Raw genomic sequence first — 15,305 nt, 5'->3', positions numbered from 1 at the left:
AAGTGACACGGTCAAGACAAAAGCAGAGGGGAGGGAGAAGGAGAGAGAAGATATGAGAAGCATCTAAACCGACAGAGACTAAACTAAACTATGCCAGGAGAGACTACGGCAGATACTGAACCTCCCTCGATGGTCAGATCAAAATTATATCATCCATACGTTAGAGAGAACAAATGAGTCTTAAGTTTGGTTTTAAAGGTATGAAGAGAGTTTGTCTCTCTGATGTCTTTAGGTAGGCTATTCCAGAGAGAGGGAGAGCAGTAGGCAGAGGCGCGGGGGCCAGTGGACTTCTTTTTAAGAAGGGGGGAGGGGGGGTAACAAGGTGTAATTGAGTCAGATAGGTAGGCCGGCACAAGCCCATATAGAAATTTAAATGTTAATAGGAGGACTTTAAATTCAGCCCTGGCTTGAAACGGGAGCCAAAAAATAGGCTTTCAAACATTTTCTGGGCCATGAACAAGGCCTGGTTCTGAAATCCGGCCCATTTGAACGTGTAGTTGAAAAGCCCTGGCCTGTGTACTGTGGTATCAGACCTGTTGAAACTGAGGAGACTAAAAATAATGATAAAAACAGAGATAATCATGTATAACACACAACCTGCATATTTTATATGCACAGATGTTTTACTGCCCATCATCCACATACTGAACTGTCATGTATGTAAGTTTGCCTGCATGAATCTATTCTCTCCCTGAATATTTATGGTATATCATAATTCATGAACAATCTGATAATTTCAAAATTGAAAACAAACTGAGAATTTTTCCAAAAACAGGTACCCAGGAACATGGCCAAAATCAGCCACACTTCATTTTCCTTTCAAATAATGCAACTATAAGAGTGTTACTTTACAAATGTGTGAAACTCAAGACTCACAGAGCTTTTCTGCAGCACCTCACAGCTGGGAGCAGTCTCCTACGACCCTCATCTGATGTGTTGTATTTCTTCAGATCAAACTCATCCAGCACCTCCTCTGACATCAGAAACATGTAGGCCAGTGCTGTGCAGTGTGCAAGTGAGAGTTTGGTTCTGTAATTTTCAGATTTGACAAAAGCTTGAATTTCTTCATGGAGAGAGCGATCATTCATTTCAGTCAAGCAGTGCAGTAGATTGATCCATCTCTCAGGTGGGACACCATCTTTATTTAACTTTTTAATGTAACGACTTATTTTCTTGATGCTCTTCTGGTTGTTCTGTGTGCATGTCAGCAGGCCTTGTAGGAGTTTCTGATTGGACTCCACTAAGATGCCATGAAGGAAGCGGACAAACAGATCGAGACGTCCATCCTTACTCTCCATGGATTTATCCACAGCTCCCTTCAGTAACACAGCCAACGGATCATTGTTTACCCATTGTCTGGGCAGAAAAGAGTTCAGTGCCTTCATGAATGTTTTGTCTGATGCATTGATCTCTCTTGGCATAAAATACTGCAGTTCCTCCATGTTCTTGTTTACATAGCAGTTAAACACATAGAGAACAGCAAAGAACTCTTGAACACTCAGATGCACAAAGCAGTAGACCTTCTTGTGACGAAGCACAGATTCCTCCTTAAAGATCTCAATGCAAATCCCAGAGTACACTGTGGCCTCACTCACATCAATGCCACATTCTCCCAGATCCTCATCATAAAACATGATATTGCCCTTCAGCAACTGATTAAAAGCCAGCTTAGCAAGTTTCAGAAAGATCCCCTTGCTTGATTCCAGAGGATATTTCTGCTTCTTCATTTTAGTCTGAATGAGCAGGAAGTGTGTGTACATCTCAGTCAGAGTTTTTGGGATCTCTTTTACATTGTCTTGATGCAGCATTTGCTGAAGCACAGTGGCTGAAATCCAACAGAACACTGGGATGTGACACATGATGTGGAGACTCACTGACGTCTTGATGTGTGAGATGATTCTGTTGGCTTGACTCTCATCACTGACTCTTTTTCTGAAGTATTCCTCTTTCTGTGAATCATTGAATCCTTGGACTTCTGTCACATGACTGATGAACTGAGAGGGGATCTGATTGGCTGCTGCTGGCCTGGAGGTTATCCAGATGAGTGCAGAGGGAAGAAGATTTCCTTGAATGAGGTTTGATATCAGTTTGTTGACTGATGATGTTGTGGTCACATCACACAGCCTCTCAGAAAAATCCAACTGAAGTCGACTCTCATCAAAACCATCAAAGATGAACAGCATTTTACAATCATTATATTTCTTTGGATCCAAGTCTTTCAGCTCTGGGTGAAACTCTAGCAGGAGTCCATGAAGACTGAACTGATTATCTTTAACCAAGTTCAGCTCTCGAAAAGGAAGAACCAACACAAAATCAATGTCCTGATTGGTCTTTCCTTCTGCCCACTCCAGAATGAACTTCTGCACAGAAACTGTTTTCCCAATTCCAGCAATGCCCTTGGTGAGTACAGTTCTGATTTCTGGCTTTTGTCTGTCCCCTCCAGGTTCCTGACTAGACAAGGCCTTTTTCTCCTCTTTAGTTCTGTTGGTTGACAAGGGTCTGAAGATGTCATTGCAGCTGATTGGTCTGTCTTGAGAATCCCTTGTCCTGGATGCTGTTTCAATCTGTAAAACCTCATGTTTCTCATTCACTCCCTCACTCTCTCCCTCTATGATGAAGAGCTGTGTGTAAATGCTGTTGAGGAGGGTTTGGTTTTCTTTCAGTGTGACACCTTCATATAAGAACTCATATTTGTTTTTCAGGGTGGTTTTATGACCCTCAATGATTCTCAGTAGGACATCATCTGACTCAGACATGGACGTGTTGTGTTGGACATTTTGTAAACACCCAGACTGATCCTCAGTTAGGTCTGTCTCCACACTGCAGAGAGAGAGAGAGAGAGAGAGAGAGAGAGAGAGAGGTGTTATAAAAAGAATCTCTCAGAACCTGCTGACACAGGCCACACCTGGACTGATCCTGGATCAGACCTGAGTTCCCATATTTGATAGATACTTTCTTTGGAAGACATTTGACTCCATCAAAGCTGGCAGGCTGAACCCTTCTCATAAGCCTTGTAGTTGAGTTTAGGACTCATATACAGTTGGGATGATAGTGATGAAGTGTAACAATAATGACTGACAACTGGTGAAGAATTCTCACGACACAGTGTTTAATCATTCAGACAGTGGAGCTGATTGAACAGAGGGGAATGGGAGAGTTTCACTAATGGAAACCAAACAGAACAAACAAACTGTATGTACATGTATTTATGTTGATCTGATGTCTTTCAAGTATTTTCAACTGATACCAGATAATATAACATTTATAAATTAATGACAGTATGAATAGTTGGGCTGATCAGACAGGACTCCCTCCCTTTGACTTTCTTTAAACATGACTAATGTACTGTCACTTTACACTCTGTCTATTTATAACTGATACATTTAAACTAAACTGTGTTGTGTTTGATGAGGCAGTTTTGTCACTGACACAGAATTTCAGACAGAGAATGAATCTTTGATCAGTGTTAATGCCAATTACAACACTAAGTCATCCTAAAAATTGTTATTTAAATCTTTCTTCACGGTTTTTATGGTTGTTCTTGCAGTGTGAACTGAGAGTGATTTGAATGGTATGTAATGAATGGGGCTGAATGGGTCTATTTAGGAGGCCCAGTTCTAGATTTCTCTGATCATAATTTTTGGGTGGGCAATTTTTATTCACCAATGCATTATTTTCTTTTTAAAGCGTATCAAAAAACATGAAGTATAGCCTATAGGCTACCAACAGCCTGTACTTGACAGAAATGTCAGCTATAACTGTCAAGAGAAATCCAAAATGATTTTTTGAATATTTCAATTTTATATTAAATATATGAGAACAATGTCCCTATGATTTAGTATTCATGCAAGAGCTGTGCTCTGTAGAACTGTCAGTAGTGTACAGCTAACCAATCAGAATTCAGAACAGTTTGCAGTCGTTGAGCTAGCCAATGATATTGACACTAGGGGGTCAGTAAAAAAGTGATTCGTCCACAGGATTTTAAACAGACATAACTACTCTGACACTAGGCTTCCACACAGCAAAACACCTCACTTTTCACTCTGGGAGTGTGGTTGTGAAAACAGCTCAAAAGTTGGAGTGCTTGAATGAAGGTCTACAGTGGTCTATTTGCCCCAACCAGAGCCACTGAGAGAGTTTTTTCTACTGCTCTGGACCCAACTAAGTTCACATAACATGTAAACAACAACCCATGTTGATGTAGACACGAAAAGTTGCCCATAGATCTTTTAATCATATACATGTTTGTATGCAACATGTGTCTTACTGAGTCAGTTCTGTTACATTTCTGACACACAGCTGGGTACTGGAGATCCTGGTCTCTGTGACTGAGGTCTGGGAGAATTGAGCAGGTAAGTCAGTGTGTAATATACAGCATATCATATGTCATAAACTGATACTAGATAATATAACATTTATAACTGAATCAGTTTGTGACATTTCCTGTTGTTTGGTGACCCCTTCATTTAATCATGTCAATGTTTGTTTTCATAACAGCCAAGAACCACAACATATAAACAACATTTTGTTTGTGTTTAAGTTTAACTCTCTTTGATTCAAAGTATCAAAATATCCACACATCTCACTGTAACCTATGGAATCTCTCTTTAGCTGTGTTTATACATGCTTACATTATCAGTATGAATGTATTATATGCAGTCTTCATATCATGTTATACAGAATAAATACAGTCACTCACTGTGACTCAGAGGGGACTGGCTCTCTGCTGAAGAGTGGAGGATTACCCATGGATGCGTCACTCTTCATAGACACACAGCTGGGTCCTGGAGATCCTGGTCTCTGTGTCCTGTAGTCAACAGGATCCTCCTCCTCACACTGTCCAGACTGACTCATTCTACAGACAGCGTTCTTCTCCTCTCTGTCCCCACAGTCAATCCTTTTAGTTTCCTCCATTCTCGCAATGTCCAGTGAGACTTGTTCAGGTCTGTGGACACAGAGAGTGAAACTGTTTTGGTCCTTTGCACACACACGCACGCACACACAAACACACACACACACACACAGTCAGACTCAGTCATGAACAGAAGAGTGTGTGAGTGTAAAACTGTTTTAGCTCTTTGCACCCCCCCCCCCCCCCACACACACACACACAGTCACACTCAGTCATAAACAGCAGTGTATATGGAGACCAAATATACAGGGTGTGTTAGACATGTTTATCTGATTCTGGTCAGATTCACCCCCATCTTAAACACTGAACTTCCAAATAAGCTCCTGTCAGCCATAACAGTAAACTCTCTTTATGTCACTTACATAAAGTGTGTGTGTGTAATTAAGAATATTTAAATTGATAAAACAGAAGACTGTGAATGACTGCCCTCTGCTGGTCACAGACAGCACCACACCTTAGGGAGACAAAATACAAACTACTGCAATTGTCTCTCATGGTTCACAAGACGCAGTCTCTGTGTCTTCATCTAGACACATATATGTCTCCATATACAACATAGTGATATTAATATATTATTCATAATGTGTTACACTGTCTCCATATACAACATAGTGACATTAATATGTTATTCACAGTATGTTAGACTGTCTCCATATATAACATACTGACATTAATATATTATTCACAGTATGCTAGACTGTCTCCATATATAACATACTGACATTAATATGTTATTCACAGTATGTTAGACTGCCTCCATATACAACATACTGGCAGGGCAGCCCGTATGGTTAGAGAAGTGGGCTTGTGACTGAAAGCAAGAAAAACATCCATGGCTGAGATGCCCTTGGACAAGAAACTTAACTTCCAGCTGCCTCTCGGGTGCAGGTGAGCTGCCCACTGCTCCAGCGCCTAGTGATTGTGTGTGTTCGCTACTGGTGTGTATGGATGGGTTAAATGCAGAGGTTAAATTCACTACTCACTGTTCACAGTGTTCGTGCAATCACAGAGATTTAATTAGAAAACTTAATTAACATTAATACATTCATAATATGTCACACTGTTTCCATATACTCCACACACATTTATATATGATTATTAATTAGTTAAATTAATTAACACTGACATTAATACATTCATAATATACTGTGAAAATCACTGGAGCAGGACTTTGTTTTTCCCTATTTGTTTATTCATTCTCTCTCTTTCTCCTGGATGGAGCATTTACTGGGTGTTCGTCAGGTACCCACCAGGTGTCAGTAACATGCAACTGTAACATAAATGGAATTACAAATATAACAGGTTTGTCTATAAAAAGTCCCGATGTCAGAGCAGAATTTCCAACAGGGAACAGAACTGTGTGAGAAACCTTAGATCTGGAGATGGTATATAAATGTCTAAACCATAGATCTGGAGATGGTATATAAATGTCTAAATCATAGATCTGGAGATGGTATATAAATGTCTAAATCATAGATCTGGAGATGGTATAAAAATGTCTAAATCATAGATCTGGAGATGGTATATAAATGTCTACGGTTTGAAAAGTTGCCATGATCAGAGTGAATCTCATGGTTGAGAGAGAAGATGAAACCATCCAGACTCTACTGAGAACAGGCTGTGTGTCCAAACTCATCAACCAGGTGAGGGAGCTGACAGAGAAAGTAAAGACACACGATGACACAGTCCCATGGGACAGATGGAAGAGTCTGTCCACAGGACAACAGTCTCTACAGCTCTTCACATAACTCACTGTTACAGGAGACACATCAGATTAAAAACACACACAGCATGTCTCTGCTTGACCACTGTATTCTGACAACACTGTCACAAATATTATCAGTATTCTAGTTAAGGGACTCCCCTAACAGTAAAATCAATGTCTCTCATTTCTCTTACAGTAAATGTTGTTATCTGAGAGCAAGTTGAGGTAAACTCCAAACTTTCAACATTCATTCATATTATATATATATCACACTGATCATATTTCAAAGCAGTGTTGGCAACTCAGCAGTTCTGTATGGTCAGTTTAAAGCGCATATTAATGGTCACATTTTGACAAGTCATTTTTACGTTGGTTAATCACACTGTTTACTGCTCTGATTACCATGGTAACCTGCAAATTACACTCTACCATATGATAAACATTTTTTCATACTCACCACAAATCTTCACACGATTGATTTAATAAATCATGGATCTCACAAAGATTTTTGTGCCATAACATGAAGAGAAAAACATTTACTTTTGTTTTCTCTTCTGTAAATATTAAGGAAGTTTGTCTGTGGGGGTGCTGACTGAGGTGACTGAATGCACTGAGTCAGCGCACACACACACACACACACACACACACACACACACACACACACACACATACAGACACACACACACACACACACACACACACACACACACATACAGACACACACACATACAGACACACACACACACACACACACACACACACACACACATACACATACACACACACACACACACACACACACATACACACACACACATACAGACACACACACACACACACACACACACATACACATACACACACACACATACAGACACACACACACACACACACACATACACACACACACACACACATACAGACACACACACACACATACACACACACACACACATACAGACACACACACACACACACACACACACATCAGCTGACCCAGTCTGCTCAATCATGCTCATCAGTCTCAATCCATTTACACACGTCCAATAAATATGTACACAATAAACATATACAATATACCCAAATCCATTCACACACGTCCAATAAATATGTACACAATAAACATATACAATATACCCAAATCCATTTATACACGTCCAATAAATATATGCACAATAAACATATACAATATACCCAAATCCATTTATACACATCCAATAAATATATACACAATAAACATATACAATATACCCAAATCCATTTACACACGTCCAATAAATATATGCACAATAAACATATACAATATACCCAAATCCATTTTCACACGTCCAATAAATATATGCACAATAAACATATACAATATACCCAAATCCATTTACACACGTCCAATAAATATATGCACAATAAACATATACAATATACCCAAATCCATTTTCACACGTCCAATAAATATATGCACAATAAACATATACAATATACCCAAATCCATTTACACACGTCCAATAAATATATGCACAATAAACATATACAATATACCCAAATCCATTTATACACGTCCAATAAATATATGCACAATAAACATATACAATATACCCAAATCCATTTTCACACGTCCAATAAATATATGCACAATAAACATATACAATATACCCAAATCCATTTATACACGTCCAATAAATATATGCACAATAAACATATACAATATACCCAAATCCATTTACACATGTCCAATAAATATATGCACAATAAACATATACAATATACCCAAATCCATTTTCACACGTCCAATAAATATATGCACAATAAACATATACAATATACCCAAATCCATTTATACACGTCCAATAAATATATGCACAATAAACATATACAATATACCCAAATCCATTTACACACGTCCAATAAATATATGCACAATAAACATATACAATATACCCAAATCCATTTATACACGTCCAATAAATATATGCACAATAAACATATACAATATACCCAAATCCATTTTCACACGTCCAATAAATATATGCACAATAAACATATACAATATACCCAAATCCATTTTCACACGTCCAATAAATATATGCACAATAAACATATACAATATACCCAAATCCATTTACACACGTCCAATAAATATATGCACAATAAACATATACAATATACCCAAATCCATTTATACACGTCCAATAAATATATGCACAATAAACATATACAATATACCCAAATCCATTTATACACGTCCAATAAATATATGCACAATAAACATATACAACATACCCAAATCCATTTATACACGTCCAATAAATATATGCACAATAAACATATACAATATACCCAAATCCATTTACACACGTCCAATAAATATATGCACAATAAACATATACAATATACCCAAATCCATTTACACACGTCCAATAAATATATGCACAATAAACATAGACAATATACCCAAATCCATTTTCACACGTCCAATAAATATATGCACAATAAACATATACAATATACCCAAATCCATTTACACACGTCCAATAAATATATGCACAATAAACATATACAATATACCCAAATCCATTTTCACACGTCCAATAAATATATGCACAATAAACATATACAATATACCCAAATCCATTTATACACGTCCAATAAATATATGCACAATAAACATAGACAATATACCCAAATCCATTTTCACACGTCCAATAAATATATGCACAATAAACATATACAATATACCCAAATCCATTTACACACGTCCAATAAATATATGCACAATAAACATATACAATATACCCAAATCCATTTACACACGTCCAATAAATATATGCACAATAAACATAGACAATATACCCAAATCCATTTACACACGTCCAATAAATATATGCACAATAAACATAGACAATATACCCAAATCCATTTATACACGTCCAATAAATATATGCACAATAAACATATACAATATACCCAAATCCATTTATACACGTCCAATAAATATATGCACAATAAACATAGACAATATACCCAAATCCATTTACACACGTCCAATAAATATATGCACAATAAACATAGACAATATACCCAAATCCATTTATACACGTCCAATAAATATATGCACAATAAACATATACAATATACCCAAATCCATTTATACACGTCCAATAAATATATGCACAATAAACATATACAATATACCCAAATCCATTTATACACGTCCAATAAATATATGCACAATAAACATATACAATATACCCAAATCCATTTACACATGTCCAATAAATATATGCACAATAAACATATACAATATACCCAAATCCATTTACACACGTCCAATAAATATATGCACAATAAACATATACAATATACCCAAATCCATTTACACACGTCCAATAAATATATGCACAATAAACATATACAATATACCCAAATCCATTTATACACGTCCAATAAATATATGCACAATAAACATATACAATATACCCAAATCCATTTACACACGTCCAATAAATATATGCACAATAAACATATACAATATACCCAAATCCATTTACACACGTCCAATAAATATATGCACAATAAACATAGACAATATACCCAAATCCATTTTCACACGTCCAATAAATATATGCACAATAAACATATACAATATACCCAAATCCATTTACACACGTCCAATAAATATATGCACAATAAACATATACAATATACCCAAATCCATTTACACACGTCCAATAAATATATGCACAATAAACATAGACAATATACCCAAATCCATTTTCACACGGCCAATAAATATATGCACAATAAACATATACAATATACCCAAATCCATTTATACACATCCAATAAATATATGCACAATAAACATATACAATATACCCAAATCCATTTATACACATCCAATAAATATATGCACAATAAACATAGACAATATACCCAAATCCATTTATACACGTCCAATAAATATATGCACAATAAACATATACAATATACCCAAATCCATTTACACATGTCCAATAAATATATGCACAATAAACATATACAATATACCCAAATCCATTTACACACGTCCAATAAATATATGCACAATAAACATATACAATATACCCAAATCCATTTACACACGTCCAATAAATATATGCACAATAAACATAGACAATATACCCAAATCCATTTTCACACGTCCAATAAATATATGCACAATAAACATATACAATATACCCAAATCCATTTACACACGTCCAATAAATATATGCACAATAAACATATACAATATACCCAAATCCATTTACACACGTCCAATAAATATATGCACAATAAACATATACAATATACCCAAATCCATTTACACATGTCCAATAAATATATGCACAATAAACATATACAATATACCCAAATCCATTTACACACGTCCAATAAATATATGCACAATAAACATATACAATATACCCAAATCCATTTACACATGTCCAATAAATATATGCACAATAAACATATACAATATACCCAAATCCATTTACACACGTCCAATAAATATATGCACAATAAACATAGACAATATACCCAAATCCATTTTCACACGTCCAATAAATATATGCACAATAAACATATACAATATACCCAAATCCATTTACACACGTCCAATAAATATATGCACAATAAACATATACAATATACCCAAATCCATTTACACACGTCCAATAAATATATGCACAATAAACATATACAATATACCCAAATCCATTTATACACGTCCAATAAATATATACCACGTACCAGGGCTCTCAATATATACATGTTCATTTCTTACATTAAGAACATATTTACACTAAGGGGCAGTGAACAGTGCTTGAATGGTTATGTATCCATACCAGTTTATTACATTTTACTTGTTCACTAATATATACCAGTTCATTACATTTTGCTGGTTTACCAATATATACCAATTTATTACATTTTACTGATTCACTAATATATACCAGTTTCTTACATTTTACTGGTTCACTAATATATACCAGTTTATTACATTTTACTGGTTCACTAAAGCTGATTTTTATCTGATGCCTATGCTCCTTATTCTAACTGCACATCACTGTTTTTACTGCACAACTAGTACCCTCTTTTTTGTGGAGAGCACTTGTGTAAAACATTGTACTTGTAGTTTGTTATAGTGTTGCCATCTAATGGTCATTTCCTTAACAATGCAGGAAGAAGGCAGAAGTGAATTTCATGTCTCATTTTACCAAGTGCATCCACTTCACAGTTTATTCAGTATAATGATAATCTGATATTTACAAGTCTTATTAAGATTATTAAATACTTACTATTTTTGTTTTCTCATTTTACTTTAAAATTTACTGAGTTAAGGTCAAAATAAATACAGCTTGTCTTAGAAAAAAGCACCACTACAGTTGGAACCTGGTGTCTGGCTGGTTTTCTGATGTGTCTGTCAACTCAAATGGTCCGCCCTTTTCTGGGACAACACTTATTATGTAACCCTCTTGGTTTTTCAGTTTCAGCGTTGCCTCTGTCACAGTAAAATCTTAGGTTTAACTTCATTTATTTTAACACTCTCAGCATTATGATAAAAGTCCAGATACACCAGGTTCATTTACAGAAAACACGACAAAAACTCTATTAAAACTTCTGGCAGCAGAAACACACTCACTGCTGTTTACCAGTGGGATATATATTTATATATAATATATGTTTATCAACCAGTCTTTGGAGTTTAGAGTTTAAAAGTGAAAGACAGTATTTGTAGTTTTGACAAACAACAGAACAAATAAGTTTAAAGCAGCTTTTTCTCAGTGACTTTTCTCAATCATCTTAAAACAATACACAACTACACGTTGTTGTTTCCTGATACAGACTAATAATTCTCATAACCTAAACTCATTTACCGATATTTATGTAATGGTAATGTAGCTGAAATAGTAAACAGCATTTGATATAAGCATTTGTAAATGCTTACCTGTACATTTCATGATATTTAAGTGAATAAAGTTGTTGAAATGGTGCACAGAAAGGTTCCAGTTTGCTTTTGGTTCCTCTGTCTTTGAGGAAGTCCTGCCCCCGTACCTGAGGCTCAGTCAGAAATGGGTGTCAGCAGATACTCTGACAATGAACTTTGAGGAACTCATGTTTTCACTGTCTTTTATTAGAGGAACTAGCAGACAGTGAGGCCCCTGACCTCAGCCTCCTCTTCTGTTCAGTAATCAGGTGACTGTGACATTTCATAATCTCTAGTTGAACCATGTGACAGAGGGGCTGGCTTTGATTGACACAGCTCAGGCCAGGAAGCTTGTCTGAGAGTCATGTGATATTGACAGGTTACAACATTTAGGTGGTATCTCTACCACACCTGAGTCCCAGCAGGTTCATTCAGACAGAAGTGTCAGACACTGATCACAGACAGTGTCTGCCACTGAACACAGACTGTGTCTGCCACTGAACACAGACTGGACAGTGGAGTAAATGTGATGAACCCCATGACAGTGTATGAACTAATGGAGAGTTAACACAGTACTTCATTAGAATGAGAGACTCTCAAGAGGCTGTCAGACCAAGAGTTGTTGGTGAAATGTCTCCATGTGGTGGTGGTGACATATCTCCCAGATGTGTCCAGATGTCACATGTTTTTTACAGTGAACTGCATCACACAGCTTTAAAGCAGATCAGTCCTGAGAGCTCCTCTGGAGCCAGTGGAGAGGAACAGCTCCCTTCTGTGGTTACAAAAGAGGAGAAAAATGTTTCACCTCCACATCTCTCTGACTGCAGCAGTGACTCACTTACTCCTCAGTGTCCTCAGATCAGCTCCATGAAGAGGAGAGTGCTGCCACACCTCTAAACTTATGAATTATGGTCATATTTTACCAGACTGGGAACTGCTTTGTGTAAGCACACACATTAAAATGTTCCAATTTTTTCTTCCCAACTTTTTCAGAGTGAGAATCAGAATTAGAATCAGAATCAGAATCAGAATCAGAATAAGAGTTTAGTTTATTGGGTCAGAGTCTGTGTCATTGGGGGTGAGGGGGCTTATTTCTGTCAGCTCTCATGTTTTCTATGTTAAATTTGTCACCATCACTGTGTTCATCAGTCACTTTAAAAAAATACATACTGGGTACAGGAAAAAACAAAACTAACTAACTAACTAACTAAATAAATAAACCTTTATACTCTTAGGGTTATTTACAATTTGCAGTTTAGCATTTGGCATACGCTTTTAGCCAAAGCGACTTACAATCAGTGCATCGGTCGGATTCCTAATACCTCATAAGCAGACATCGCAATAAGACTGAGCGTCAATTTACTCCACAACACATGTGATCCACTCCTCTGCATTTCAGCAAAGCCAGCTACCGCATTAGAGCATTTTGTTTGCTGAGCAAATAGTCGCAGGAGAAGCAATCTGACTGGAAACGATGCATATACTGCTGTTATGATTTATGATTTAGCTCTGAGTGTTTTGCCCTCTTGCGCTCGTGGGCAGCCTGCATTCCCTCCTCTCAAGGAAGGGTGAGCTCGATGAGTAGTACAGCCCTGGCAACAGCAGACCATAAACCAGCTTTAGACCCTGTGTTAGTTTTACATGCTTTCCTATAGGCACTGTATACAGCTGTGAGTCATACCTGTATTCAGTGACGGGGGGAGAGAGGCAGGCAGGTGAAGAGGTAAGCAGGAAAGTAGGCAATATACAGTGGTTTAAAACAATGGTCAAGCAATGGATCCAGTCTTAAGATGGAGCTCTTCTTGTCTACATTCTTTCCACTGTGTAAACTTGCCATTTCCCATGGGAATCCTTGATGTTGGCAAAATTTAACGATGGCTAACTCTGCATCATCAGTGTCCTGGACTGATAACAACATAGAACCAAGTGTCCTCTGAAGTTTTAGTGTTGTTGATGAAGTCAACATTTCCAAGTCATTCTTTTCCTTACAGCTCAGCATTTTTATGGCATCCTTCCTTTTCTGAATGAGTTGTATGAGTAAGTTCTTCAACTTGAGCATCCAAGCTACAGCATTCCTGAGTTTATTCCAACTTGAAAAGTAATGAAGGAGTTTGCTGGTGACATCACAGTTGCTTGTGACAGTGGCGTTGACTACAACCACTTCTCTACTCAAATCAGGTCATCTAGAGGGACTGGTCCATTGTTTCTCAGAAACTCCTCAACATGCAGTCCACGGGAAGCAGAATCTGCCGGGTTCTCCTTGGCGGGAATGTGTTTCCATTGGAAGGCATCAGATGCGCCCCTGATGATGTTAACATGGTTTGTAACAAAGGTGTGAAGTTGTCTGCTTTCATTTCTGATGTACTTCAGAATAGTTGTAATGTCTGTCCAAAACACAGACTGTTCCAGTTGCAGCTCAGTGGAGAACATCCGGTCAACACAAACTGCCAAAACTGCAGCAGTCAGCTCAAGACGTGGGGTAGACATCAGCTTCAGTGGAGCCACTCTGGATTTCCCCATAACAAAGGCCACGTGAACCTGACCATGGCTGTTGGTCAACCTTAAATATGTCACTGTACCATACCCAGATTCACTTGCATCACAGAAATGATGCAACTGTGCACATTTGATGTTTCCAAAGTTCTTTGGCTTGAAGCAGTGAGTGATACTGAAGTCTGCGAGACTCTGGAGTCCATGCCGCCACCGATTCCATGCTTGAGCGTACATGTTTGGAATTTCTT

The sequence above is a fragment of the Chanos chanos genome, chromosome 7 (assembly GCF_902362185.1).
Source record: "Chanos chanos chromosome 7, fChaCha1.1, whole genome shotgun sequence".
Lineage (NCBI taxonomy): Eukaryota > Metazoa > Chordata > Actinopteri > Gonorynchiformes > Chanidae > Chanos > Chanos chanos.
Note: the sequence above shows the minus strand (reverse complement) of the source record.